This window comes from Oryctolagus cuniculus, chromosome 18, assembly GCF_964237555.1.
Source record: "Oryctolagus cuniculus chromosome 18, mOryCun1.1, whole genome shotgun sequence".
In the NCBI taxonomy this organism is placed as follows: domain Eukaryota; kingdom Metazoa; phylum Chordata; class Mammalia; order Lagomorpha; family Leporidae; genus Oryctolagus; species Oryctolagus cuniculus.
In genome coordinates, this window is record NC_091449.1 from 47475023 (window position 1) to 47488036 (window position 13014).

The 13014-nt window shown below is 37.9% G+C and overlaps 1 pseudogene; it reads right to left on the minus strand.

The window, feature by feature from the left end:
* Positions 1 to 679: 679 nt before the first annotated feature.
* Positions 680 to 983, minus strand: LOC108176756 (large ribosomal subunit protein eL43-like; annotated as a pseudogene).
* Positions 984 to 13014: the final 12031 nt, after the last annotated feature.

Genomic DNA, 13014 nt, shown 5'->3' on the forward strand with positions numbered 1-13014 from the left:
AGATGAGACCAGATCCTGCAGAATTTTGGGACACTAGAGAATTTTGGTCAATACTCTGAGGATAGCAAGAGCTACTAAAAGTTATCAAGCAAAGGCATCACATGATAATATTTGAATTTCAGAAACAAATATAGGAAGTTTTCTTTTGGAGTAAGGGAGATTATTACAAATCTGTCTTAATGGGTATGCCTGCGGTCAAACTCCAATTCTGGTTCCTGATTCCAGCTTCTTGATAACACAGATTTGGAGGCATCAAGTGATGACCCATGTTAATGGGTCCCTGCCCTCCATGTGAGCTACCTGCATAGAGTTCCTGGCTCCAGGTTCATTTGAGGCAGATTCAGCCACATGTAGGCACTGTAGAATGAACCAGTGAATGAGAGCTCTCTCTCTACGTCTGCCTGTCTCTCTCTGTTTCACTTTCTCCCTGTGTATATTAATTTCTCTCTGAATTTCAAATATAAAAATATAGATTTTTAAATCTCATACATAGCTAATGGAAAAGCTGAATATGTCTATAACCAGAAGAATCACGAATCTCACTCCTAACTATATATTACCCAACATAAATGCATGCATGTATCCATCAATGTAATATCCAAAATATAGATAGCAACATCATTTGTATTATTTCTTTTGTTATTGTTATTGTTACATAAACTAACCCACTTATTACAGGCTAGTGATTTCTCAAATGATGAACTCTCTTTTGGTCTTTCTCATTCAATCTTCTGCTTGCTTACTTTCCCATGATGGTGGAAGTGGTCTTGGACGTCCAGGCACCACTAGCTGCTGTTTTAATGCAGGAGGCACAGTGAAACAGTTCCCCACAACTTGTCTCTTCATTTGGGTTTTCCTCAGAAGAAGCAAGTATACTTAGAGTACTGGATGATTTCAATTTTATTTACCATTTTCCTGAGGGAGGTACCATAATGGGTCTTGTATTTACCTACAAATCCAACCTCCTTGGTGCATTTAGCCATATCGGTGCCACCCAGGTCCACTCCAGAGAGCTATTTGTATTATTGATAATCTAAAACCAAACCTAATGTTCGGCAAGAGTACATTGGATAATTAATGATGTTATATTCATGCAATGGAATACTTTCTAACAATAGGAATAAAATAATTACTGTTATACACAACATTGAAGAATAAAGCAAACAAAATATTGAACAAAAGGATCGGATGTCAAAGAATATTGACTTTGTGATTCCTTTATGTAAGTGTTGAAATCAGGTCCATAGTGACTGACCTTGGGATTCTGATTGTCTTTGAGGAAGGGAATGACAATCATCTGGAGGATGTGACTTTGGAGTCTAGTGATGTTCCATTTATTTTTTAAGATTTATTTATTTACTTGAAAGACAGAGTGACAGAAACAGAGAGAGAAAGAGAGAGCCTCCATCTGCTGATTCACTCTCCAAATACCTACAACAGTTGAGGCTAGGTCAGGCTGAAGCCAGAAACTGGAACTCCATCTGAGTCTCCTACATGAATAATATGGGCTTAAGCATTTGAGCCATCATCTGCTGATTCCCAGTATGCTTTAGCAGGAGGCTGGATCCAAAGCAGAGTAGCTGGGACTTGAACTGGCACTCCTTATAGGATGAAGGCATCACGAACAGTAGCTTAACCCACCATTCCTCAACACTAGCCCCTTGACATTTCATTTCTTGATCCAGGTGTAAGTGCTATACATGTGAATTCACATTGCAATAATTCATTGAATTGTACAATTTGTGATTTGTGTACTTTTCATTGTGTATTTATAATTCAGTTAAAATTTTATTAGAATAAAGAACCAAATATTAAGAACAATTGCAGGGCTGGCGCCGTGGCTCACTTGGCTAATCCTCCACCTTTGGCGCCGGCACACCGGGTTTTAGTCCCGGTTGGGGCGCCGGATTCTGTCCCGGTTGCTCCTCTTCCAGTCCAGCTCTCTGCTGTGGCCCGGGAAGGCAGTGGAGGATGGCCCAAGTGCTTGGGCCCTGCACCCACATGGGAGACCAGGAGAGCACCTGGCTCCTGGTTTCGGATCGGCACAGTGTGCCGGCCACAGCATGCCAGCCATAGCGGCCATTTGGGGGGTGAACCAACGGAAGGAAGACCTTTCTTTCTGTCTCTCTCTCTCTCTCACTGTCTAACTCTACCTGTCATTAAAAAAAAAAAAGAAGAAAAAGAAACACAACTGCAACAGTTAAGATGGGGACGGGATATAGGACATATCAAAAGGTACAAGATAACTAAGTAGATTAAAAGGCTAAGTGGAAGTGAACAGGTTCAGTAATTGACCAATGAAGATTAGGAGGAGTCAGATGGTATTTAGAATTCTGGCTTAAACTTAATCTTCCTTTCTTTTGCAAGCTGTAAGAAGTGTCTATAACTCATTCTTAAAATCCTTATATGGAATAAATATCCAACCAAAATTAAATTAATTAATAAACACCACATTTTGTGATGAGATCAGAGGCTCTCCTTTAATAGCAGAGGACAAAAAGCAGGAAACGAAGCATAAAGTTATGGTACTCCCAGTTATTTCAACAGAAGAGGGAACGGATCTAGGGTAGTTTGGAACAGCCCTGTCCATGTCTTCTCAGGTCTTATGGACATAGCAGTGGTCCCGACACGGGGGGTGGAGGGGAGGGATCATCAAGTGATGACTGGCACTGATTATAAGCTTTTTGAAGTTTTCTGCAGAAAGCCAAGATGAAGTAAAAACAGCATGTTATTATTCTGAATGATAGGAGGAGTTACATCACGGTGCCTTGTTACGCCCATCAAATATTAGCCTTAGTGTGTCTGTGGTTTAGTTTACTTGTCTGATTAAATTCTATTTACCAACAGAGGAAGCAATTCATGTATGTGTATCTGAATCTGGTCTGAGTCTGGCTACCCTAGACAACATAGGTACTTTTGGAAAGAGAAGGAAGGAATCCAGGGTTTAAACATGTGGTTTATAAATGGTCACCTACAACAAACAGAGACTGTGCTGCCACGTGAAGTGCAGCCAGGTTTAGTAGAACTGCCTGTATCAGATCAGAGTTGTTCAAATCAGTTTCTTTGTTCTCCTGGGTATTCTAAAACTTCCTACAGCCAATTGCAAAATCTAATTGGTAAGTGGAACTTTTTCTACAAATTTTAGATTGAAACCATTTTCTTAAAATGTGTATACTTAGAAAAATCAAGTTTCTTTTTAAAACAAAAGAATCTGGAATCCATATTTATAAGCAACAATTTTACAGCCTAGATCTGTATCTAGGTCATGGGATTGTGAGTGAGGCTGATCAGATTTTATATTTCCGCACTTATCCTTGTCCCTGAAATGAGACACTGGCAAATATATTTTGCTTGTTTTCTATAGCAGCAAAATGGTGAGACTAACATATACATAAATAGTTTTATCAAAACTTTAATTTTGAAATAATTCATATTTATGCTTAAGATGAATAAGCACATAAAGTCATCAGATAGTCAATAATTTTTTTCCCATTCTGATTCTGAATAATATTTCACATTTAAGGACAATTCGTTTTCTTCCATTCCTAAAGGTTTTAAAAGGATGTTTAAAAGTTCACGGGAATAGAATTAAGAGATAAGTTTCTATGGGTGCAATAAATTTTGTTTAAAGATTTTATTTATTTTACTTGAAAGTCAAAGTTACACAGAGAGAGGAGAAGCAGAGAGAGAAAGAGTGACAGGTCTTCCATCCGCTGGTTCACTCCCCAGATGGCCACAATGGCCGGAGCTGTGCTGAACCGAAGCCAGGAGCTAGGAGCTTCTTCAAGTTCTCCCACGTCGGTGCAGGGGCCCAAGGACTTGGGCCATCTTCTACTGCTTTCCCAGGCCATAGCAGAAAGCTGAATTGGAAGTGGAGCAGCCGGGTCTCGAACCGGTGCCCATATAGGATGCTGGCACCGCAGGCGATGGCTTTACCCGCTGTGCTGCAATGCTGGCCCAGGTGCAATAAATTTTGAAATCCACAAATACAAGAGGTCTTCAAAAAGATCATGAAAAAAGTTATGAATTAGGTTTCAAGAAATTTTACAATAAAATAAACTTATCTTTCAACTCAATTTCCCACCAATGTTTTGAATTACCCTCATACATGGGGAAATTAAATTAAATTTTAAAATTTAGTTTCCAGTTATTATTCTCCTAATTAACTATCATCAATATGGCTATGTAGGTGAGTGCTGATATTCTTATTTGTCCTTTCTTTATCTATTGTGTTATCAGCTAAATCTCTGTGCCCAGAGATTAAGAGCAAGCAAAGCTGGGGTATACACCTGAAGGTGCCCTCATGAGTGTGTGTCTGGATTCTTACAACCAGCAGCTTTTGGATATCAGAGTTCAACAATGCATCCTTGAGGATTCTTATAGGGAAGGTTATGTCTGGTTTACAATTCTGGAAAGTCTTTATAATGTCACACTTTCTGCATGACTGATGGAAACTCCTTATAAATCTATGTAGCAATGAAGCATAAACATCCTCAATTTAAGACTATAGTATTTTATGAGGACAGTCATTCCACTATTCTCATTAGAACAAAGTCTAAGGTTAATAGTAACTACACATTTCCACTCTGACAAAAGGGACAAAAACTGGGATCACTTGTATCAGTCAGAAAAAATGAGCACATAGCAAGTCGTTCTAGAGAGGAATTTAGTTGGAATGCTAGACACAAAGATGTTGGAAATGCAAAAAGGCAAAAAAAAAAAAAAAAGATAATAGCAATCAGTAAAAGTTGCGAGCAGTTCTAGGACTGAAGGGAGAAAGATCATTTCTAGTGTGCATGATATAATTTCACCTAGTGGGAGCTTGGGAATTCGGAGTTAGGGAACTCCTCTCTGGGAGGATATGAAATAATGGAGAATTCCTCCTTACCACCAGCATTGACTTTCAGAGCAGAGAAGGAAGGAAATAGGCTGGCATGCTAGTCAGATTTTCATTACTACAATCGAAAATCTGATAAGGCAAAATATTTATTTAGCTCATAGTTTTGGAAGTTCAAGTCCAAAATTACGTAGACTCACTGGTTTGGCATCTGGTGAGGGTGATGGATGGTAATGTTGGAGTGCCTGCAGAGGAAGGAACACATGACAAGCCAGGAAGTGAGAGAATGGCTGGGAACACACAACTTGGGCTTTTATAACTAATCCTCTCAGAACCACTTTCTGAAGGCATGCCTCCAGTGGCCAAAGGACCTCCCACTAGGCCTGCCTCCTAGACACCAGGACTGGATTAAGTTTCTATCAACTTAGTACCATTCACTTAAGACTTGGCAGTTTAAAGTCATCTGCATGAGTTCATAGGTCAAATCCTGTTCAAACTAAAGCAGTTGGCTTTCTTCCCTATCCTGTTATATCCTGAGAAGACATCCCATTTCCTAAACTTAACCAGAAGGTGGCTTGGTAAGTGTATTTTGTAAGGTCATAGCAGAGTAAGAGAAGAGAAAATAGCAGATCTGAAATCAAGCAGGCAAGCAGCCAGCGCATCAGTGAAAGATAATTGGTTGCAATCAAGGAGTAACATTTAGGCAAATTCTTGTGGGAACTAAGTTGTATAACTTTGCATTGTCGGGATAATGAAATGGCAGTGGCAAAAGCATCATTTCAATGATACTGCACAAATGGATAAATACAGTTTTCTAGGATGGCATCTTCTTGGTCTGGTGTGGTCATAGCTCAACACAGGAGGACATAACTATGTTCAGGACTTTACGCCCTTCTATGAAATGATTGACTCTGATTCTTCTCTGTCTGAAGAGGTACTGAGAGATAGCAGAGTCTGCTGGCCTGAAGCCTTTTCCTTCATATTCCCAACCTCACCAAGTATGGATGCAGCTCAAAATCTGTCTGAGCACCCCCAAAAAGCAATTTGTTCATTTATGACACATTTAAACATGTTGAATAAACAATTTTGTATCTTCCGTAGGGCCTATTACACTTGAGTCTGAGAAGTACTTATGAATAAATTTTCAGTTAACATCTATTTGAAACACCCTAAATTAGCATTTCAGTGAATCCAAAGGGCAGAGAGGCTGGCAAGCAAAAGATGAGGGAAGCTGAATCTAAACAGTCCTCTAGAAAGCTGAGGTGTATAAAAGGTTGGTTTTGGCATCTCCACTGGAAATTTATGTTTGGATAGACACCTAATTCTAAACCAGTTCTGACTTTGCCCAGGATTTGGCTATGAGACATTAAATTAGCATCACATTGTTGGAAAGAAACCAATGTGGGCTAGGAGTCAAAAGGCAAGCTTGCCCTTAATAGCTCTATGACCTTGACTGTAACCTTGCTGGAATATGGAAGGTAGGGCAATGGGGATAGGAGCCAGAGGGAGACTTTGTGAGATTAAAAAAAAAAAAAAAAAAAAAAAAGCCCTACACTGCAGTGGGCATTAATCTTTCTACTGTGTCTCCATACACTTAAAGGCACATTCAAGGCAAGCAGAAATGAACAGTAAAGAGTGAAATATTCTGTGTATAGTTATCAAATTAGCTTAAATATATCTTTTTTTGCATTTACTCTTCTTGTGGAACAATTTTAGACTGGTAAGCGCGTCTTAGAATATACTGGCTAAGCTTACGATCTTAGATGTCAGACAGATAAGACCACAAATCCCAGGTCCTCAACTATTGGTCTTGGATAACTCATATAACATTGTTAATTACCTGTTTCCATGTCTATAAAGTGGGAAAAATAATAGCTTCTATCTCAATGTAGTGTTTATTGATGAGAGAAAACGCAAAATGTACTAAACTCTTGAGACAGAACCTAACACAAAGTCAATCTCAATCGATTCTAGATGTTGTAGTAATGAATATCGTGGTTGTTTCTGTCCATCTCATGATTGTTGTCCATCTAGCCATCTCCTCTATGAGATTTTCATTCGGACTTCACTTTGGGCTACTCACTGATTCTTAGATCTCACACATGAAATGTGATTCATCCTTCATCCCATCCTCTCTTGAATTAAATCCTCCTTCACGTCCTACTTCCATCTCTCTGCCAGGGATAATAAGTTTGGTTCCTTAAAAGTAGACATCAAGATAAGATCCATGGGAATATAAATTCATCTAGAATAGTATTCAGACTTTGGAAAGTTAGAAGAAAAGAATACCATGCAGGGGGTGGTATCAAACTCTCAATGAATTAAATACTGGCTGATTCCCACAGATGATTTCTAGAGTCAGGCTGGCTTACGCACATAAGGGCAGGTAAACTCAATTCCTGGAAAAAATCACCCAAGGCAAATGGCATGATAAGTGGCTCTATCCATCCCTTATTGTTGAGGACTGCCCGCAGATGCTTAAAGTTTTCCATGTACAAAAACTAGGTACCAACAGATATCCTTATGAAAGCTTCTCACCAAGAAGCACAAATACTAACTACTGAAAATATAGACACCTTTGGAACTGATGATCAGGAATGGGCCGGAAGGAATCCTGGGAGCATGACCAATGCACTGACAGCAAGCATTGTATGAACAATGGTACCAATAGTAACATCACAGCAGAGTTTCCATGAGAAGAATATTCTGCTTTTAACACTTTCAGCATCATCTAATGTAGCTGAGATATGATCATTATTTTCATTGACAGATGTGAAGGAAGTATCAATTAGGATATGTGGACATGCACAAACCTATTTAGACATAAATAACTTTACCTATTTAATAATTCATTCCATGATATTTGGTTTTATTATGAAATCAAGTCATTTAATAGTAGATAATTACATTTGTTCATGCTACCATGTTTTAAAGAAAATAAAAATAAAGGCTTCGACACATTTTATTTTTTAAAATATTTAAATCCTTTCTGATTTGAGAAAACTTCAAATAGTTATCAAATATTTTAAAGTAAGAGTTATAAAGGAAAATCTTAAAGGAGTGAAAAGAGCATTCTTTCTTGTCTCTCATCTGGGTCTGGGCCAGGAGGGACATACTTTTTGAACATTATTGCACAAGATAGTTGCTGTAATGATATCTATTAGAAACTTTTCTCAATAATATTAAGCCTCTGTTGATTTGCCATTACACTTGTAAATAGTTGAGTAGAGTATAGCTGGATTCCTGCCAACATCCCTCTCTTTCCAGCCACTGCTGATCAGTTGACCCTTTCACAGCAAGGTGTGGATGAAAAATAGATGTGGGTATAATAGATCTTGCAGTTGCCCATTTAGCAGCTCTTAGAATGAGGAAAGGATTGAGAAACATCTAAATTCCTGATGTTCATTATTTCTGACATACAAATAAAGCAATCTGAAGTACTCAAGATTATATAAAAGCTCATATCACCATGAGCCCACCACCTTCCTTCGTGGGAAAAGAGACCCAGGCAGTGAGACCTTCTCCTAGACTCCTGGAACCCCAGGCTGCCTTTCTTTGCATGTGAGTTAAGCTACTTTGGTTGCCTGGATACAGCTGAGCTTGTGAAAAACTGTCACTGAGCTGCTGTCATGATGGCCATTTTATTATCATGATTTATAAATGGATTATCTGTGAAAATGACTCTGGTTTTAATCATGCCCCCTACAGGAAATGGCCTGTTCTCATTGGTTTGTTTCAATGACAAGTCCTGATATTCAGATATTTTAGAACGATTGGCAGCTGCTTTAATGAAAAAGGATATCCATCCTCCAGAGAGAATTAGTTAACTTCTAATAGCATTAACCTTAGGGTGTGTATTCTACCCACCCCTTCAATCTTATTTCAAATTCTTTCTTCTGGGACAACGAACTCCCTTTAACTTTCCATCTTGGTTTCTCCTAATTTTCTTTCAAGAAGGAAACTATCAGCAGCAAATTGTTTTCTTAGTGTCCCACAAATGGCCTTCATTCTCTGATGTTTCCCAAAAAAATACATTTTAAGTGGAGATTGGAGGAAGATGAAGAATTTCCTCTAATTTTCCTGTGGAACTACAAGTGAAAAATTATGTTTCACTAGATTTCCCAGAATTAATTTTATTATTACTATCAATTTATTAAGTTTCTACCATCTGCCAGTGACTTAATCTATATATGTTTTTAATGGTTCTCAGAATAATGTTTCAACGAAGTGATCCTCCTCTCCCCGCCAGGTCACTCAAAGTCAATTTGTTGCAGTGACATAGTTAAGTGACATGAGTGAGATTCTGACAGGTTTTTTTGGATCTGAGTTTTCACTTGTACTCACTGTTCCAAAGTTTCTTAAGGTTCATTTCTACAGAACAGTATTTCAGTATGGGCTCCAACTTCATATCCTCTATTCTCTAAGAAAACCTGAAAAATGAAAAAACAGGAATGCCCTTAATGATTTATTGTAAACACTGATTTTCTGAAATCTATGAGAAGCCCTACATATTATAGATACTTTCCTCTGATATTTTCCCAAAATTTAGTTCAATCATAGAATATATTCTTTATTAACAACCAAACATTGTGGATGAGGATTTAATAAAAACTCTACTAGACTGTGTCTTAGTGCCTATATTTGAGGATTTTTTCTTTGCTTTTAAAAAAATACTTATATTTTCAGGAGTTATATGAAACGATAATTTTATAAAATCTACGAACTCTAGCAATTCTTCCTTTCTTACTCTTCTATAGTTCTTTCTTTTTCCCTTCCCCAGCTCCCTATTGTGGTGATTCCTCTCCTCCTTATGTCCTGTGCCCATCGTCAACATCATCGTCATCATTTTCCCTTCATCACTACCAGTTCCTTTAGCGGAGCACCAATGTCATGTGAGTACCATGCTTCCCCCCATTTCACTCTAACAATGAAGAGCCAAGAGATGAACTGTTCTGTCTAAAAAATCAGAGTGAGAAAGTGGTGGAGTGGAGAGTCCATGCCTCTAATTACTTTGAGATTTTGCCATGAGATCACAAGAAAGTAGGCTAAGGTATTCTCGTGTTATCTCATGCCTTGTCATTGGAAAATTGCACATTTTGGTGGTTTAAGAGACAAGGCTGAATTTCAGAATAAAAGAGCAGCGATATAAGTGTTAGAACCCAGACCAGATTCTCTGGCCAAATCTGTTTCCAGAAGTTGAGTGACATTTATGGCAGCACATCAAAAAGATTTTTCTACCACTCCCTTTTATTTTAGAAGCTCAAATATGTGAATCAGGTCATCTAGCATGCAGCATGCTCTGCACTCTAATGTATTTTGTAACTAAATGAAAACTCCACTTTTAATTAACTAGCATTGATTAGCATATCAGTTACTCTAACTCATTACAAACAAATTGGACTAAAAATCTGACCATATGAGCATGAAATAAGCACTATTAAATTTCTATTTGGAAATAGATTCAAATAAACTACTAGTTCTAGCATCCAAAAGCAAAATTATCCTTTTCTAAGACTTAGCTTGGAATCAATATTAAAAGATGCCTCCAGCTTTTGTCTAGGATATTGTTGTCATCTCTGTGGATTTGTCTGATCACTTGCATGATAATTAAATAACGCCAAATAAATCTCCCATCCACCTGTAGGATTTTGGAAGATATAAATATATTTTAATGCATCCTAGTACTTGAATATTTGCAACATGTAAGATTTCTTTTAGGAACTAAAAAATAGACTTTAGGCAAGCTCTTTTATTAGGAAAGTCAGTATAAACAAATCTGACCTAGATCAAGACATAGTTATTTTTATTTATTAAGATTCTGATTTTGAAGGAGACTAGTGTTCCTCTTACAGTGATTCCCTCTGGCATTGCAAAGTTATTTGTGGAGTATTAGTTGTGCCTGTTGCTGAGGGACAGGTAAAGGGACAGAAAACTGCTAATCTGTACAAGGCACATAGATGATAACCGATCAAACAAATAAATAAATCAGGGGAGGCAAGCAATTTGAAGCTCTAGCACCATAACAATCAATCCAGGATATATGTGGCTTACAAAATCATTATCAGGATTCAGGAAAGGAAATAGAATGCCTATGTTTTGAAGTCAAGAGATCTGAATTGAAAACTCATTTGTCTACTAGCCGTCCATCTATTGGTAAAAATTATGAAACTCGATGAATTTTTACAACCTCATCTGAAATTTACAAAGAGATTACAATTCTGCTCTTATAGATTTTCCCGGTAAATTAAAATATATTGATGTAAAGTTTCTGATAAGTAGTTTGAACACTAGGAACTCAGTACAAGTGCTGTTGTTATATAATCTTGTGATTGACATTTGCAAGAAAAGGGTACTACATGGCCAGCTGGGATTTCCGTGACTTAGAAAATGAGTAAAGGAGAGCCGGCGCCGTGGCTCAATAGGCTAATCCTTCACCTTGCGGCGCCGGCACACCGGGTTCTAGTCCCGGTTGGGGCGCCGGATTCTGTCCCGGTTGCCCCTCTTCCAGGCCAGCTCTCTGCTATGGCCAGGGAGTGCAGTGGAGGATGGCCCAGGTGCTTGGGCCCTGCACCCCATGGGAGACCAGGAAAAGCACCTGGCTCCTGGCTCCTGCCATCGGATCAGCGCGGTGCGCCGGCCGCAGCGCGCCGGCCGCGGCGGCCATTGGAGGGTGAACCAACGGCAAAGGAAGACCTTTCTCTCTCTCTCTCTCTCTCTCACTGTCCACTCTGCCTTCAAAAATTAAAAAAAAAAAAAGAAAATGAGTAAAGGAGGCCAATGGATGGAATGCCTGAGGGCCTTTGGTGTGTGTACTTCTTAGAGTTAGAGAAGAAAATCAATTCCTAAGGGAATCTAAATATATTTACTTTACTCATGGGCTATAATCCCATTGGCCCTTAGCAGATAATCATCTTTTAAAGAAAATGAAAGCAGAACAGTATATGAAAGTATCATGAGATGATTTGCTTGTGTGAACTTTGACAATACACTGATGCTCTGTAATTTCTCGGTTCTACACATACATCAAGTGGTACTAATAAAGATAATAACATATGCATGTCTATTTTTTAACCTGTGACATTTTAGATCAGTATGTAAATACATATGCATATATTAGTTTTTATTTGTATCACATAACCACTCTTTATAAAACAATAGTTGCTCTTGGAGAGCTGTTAGACCCTAAATTGGAATTGTATCTATTTACATTTTCAAAATGACACTTGAGAAGAAAATCAGGCTAATAATCCCCACCTTCTGTTTGTCGAGATGACGACAATAACGTGTCCAAGCAGCAGAATCCTTAATATTAATGCAAAAAAAAAGAAAAAAGGAATAACTAAAGGTAGTACTAGTGTCACTATCTTGAAACATGTTAAATACAATGCCATAATGGACACTCCATTTATATGTAGCTTGGCAGTTGGCTCACAGCTTAACTGTCATCTTGAACTCCAAATCTGGTTACAGCAGATTTATACACATGTGCACGCATTCAGTCCTCATGGAGAGTGCTATGAGCTTGTAATTTAAGGCAATAATTGGATTCATTGAGTTTTCAAGTGTAAGTTAACATTTGGTTGTTTTTAGAAGGACCTTCAGTCTATTTTTTAAGTTTTTGTTAATATAAAGATAACAGATTTCACGATTTCAGACATAAAATTATAAGATAACCATAGTTATCCCTCTTCCTCCCTCCTTCAAACCACCCTCTTATTTTCCTTTTTTTCCCTTCATTTTTTGCAATAACTTTTTTTTTTGTATTTCATAGAGTATAATGGTACTTCCCATCATACCCTCCCTTCCTCAATCCCACTCTGCCTCCTATTTTTCTTTTAATTTTTTATAATGACATACTCTCAATTTTCTTTATATGTTTTTATTTGATTTCTGTTTCTTTGTGCAAATAAATTGTGATAGCTTCAGTAATTAGAATTAAGTTACTTAGCATTTGTTTGATTTTCCACTCTTCTGTATATATTGTACCCTGTAAACTTATATCAAGAAAGCCTTATAGAGAAAAGAAGGGGGGAGGGTAAATATTTTTTGAGAACCCATAATGTGCCAGACATAGAACAAAACACTTTACAGTGATGATTTCACTTAATCTTCACAACCACTCTGTGAGATGGATGTAATTTTTGTTATTGGATAAGAGATTCCACTGAGGCCCATAG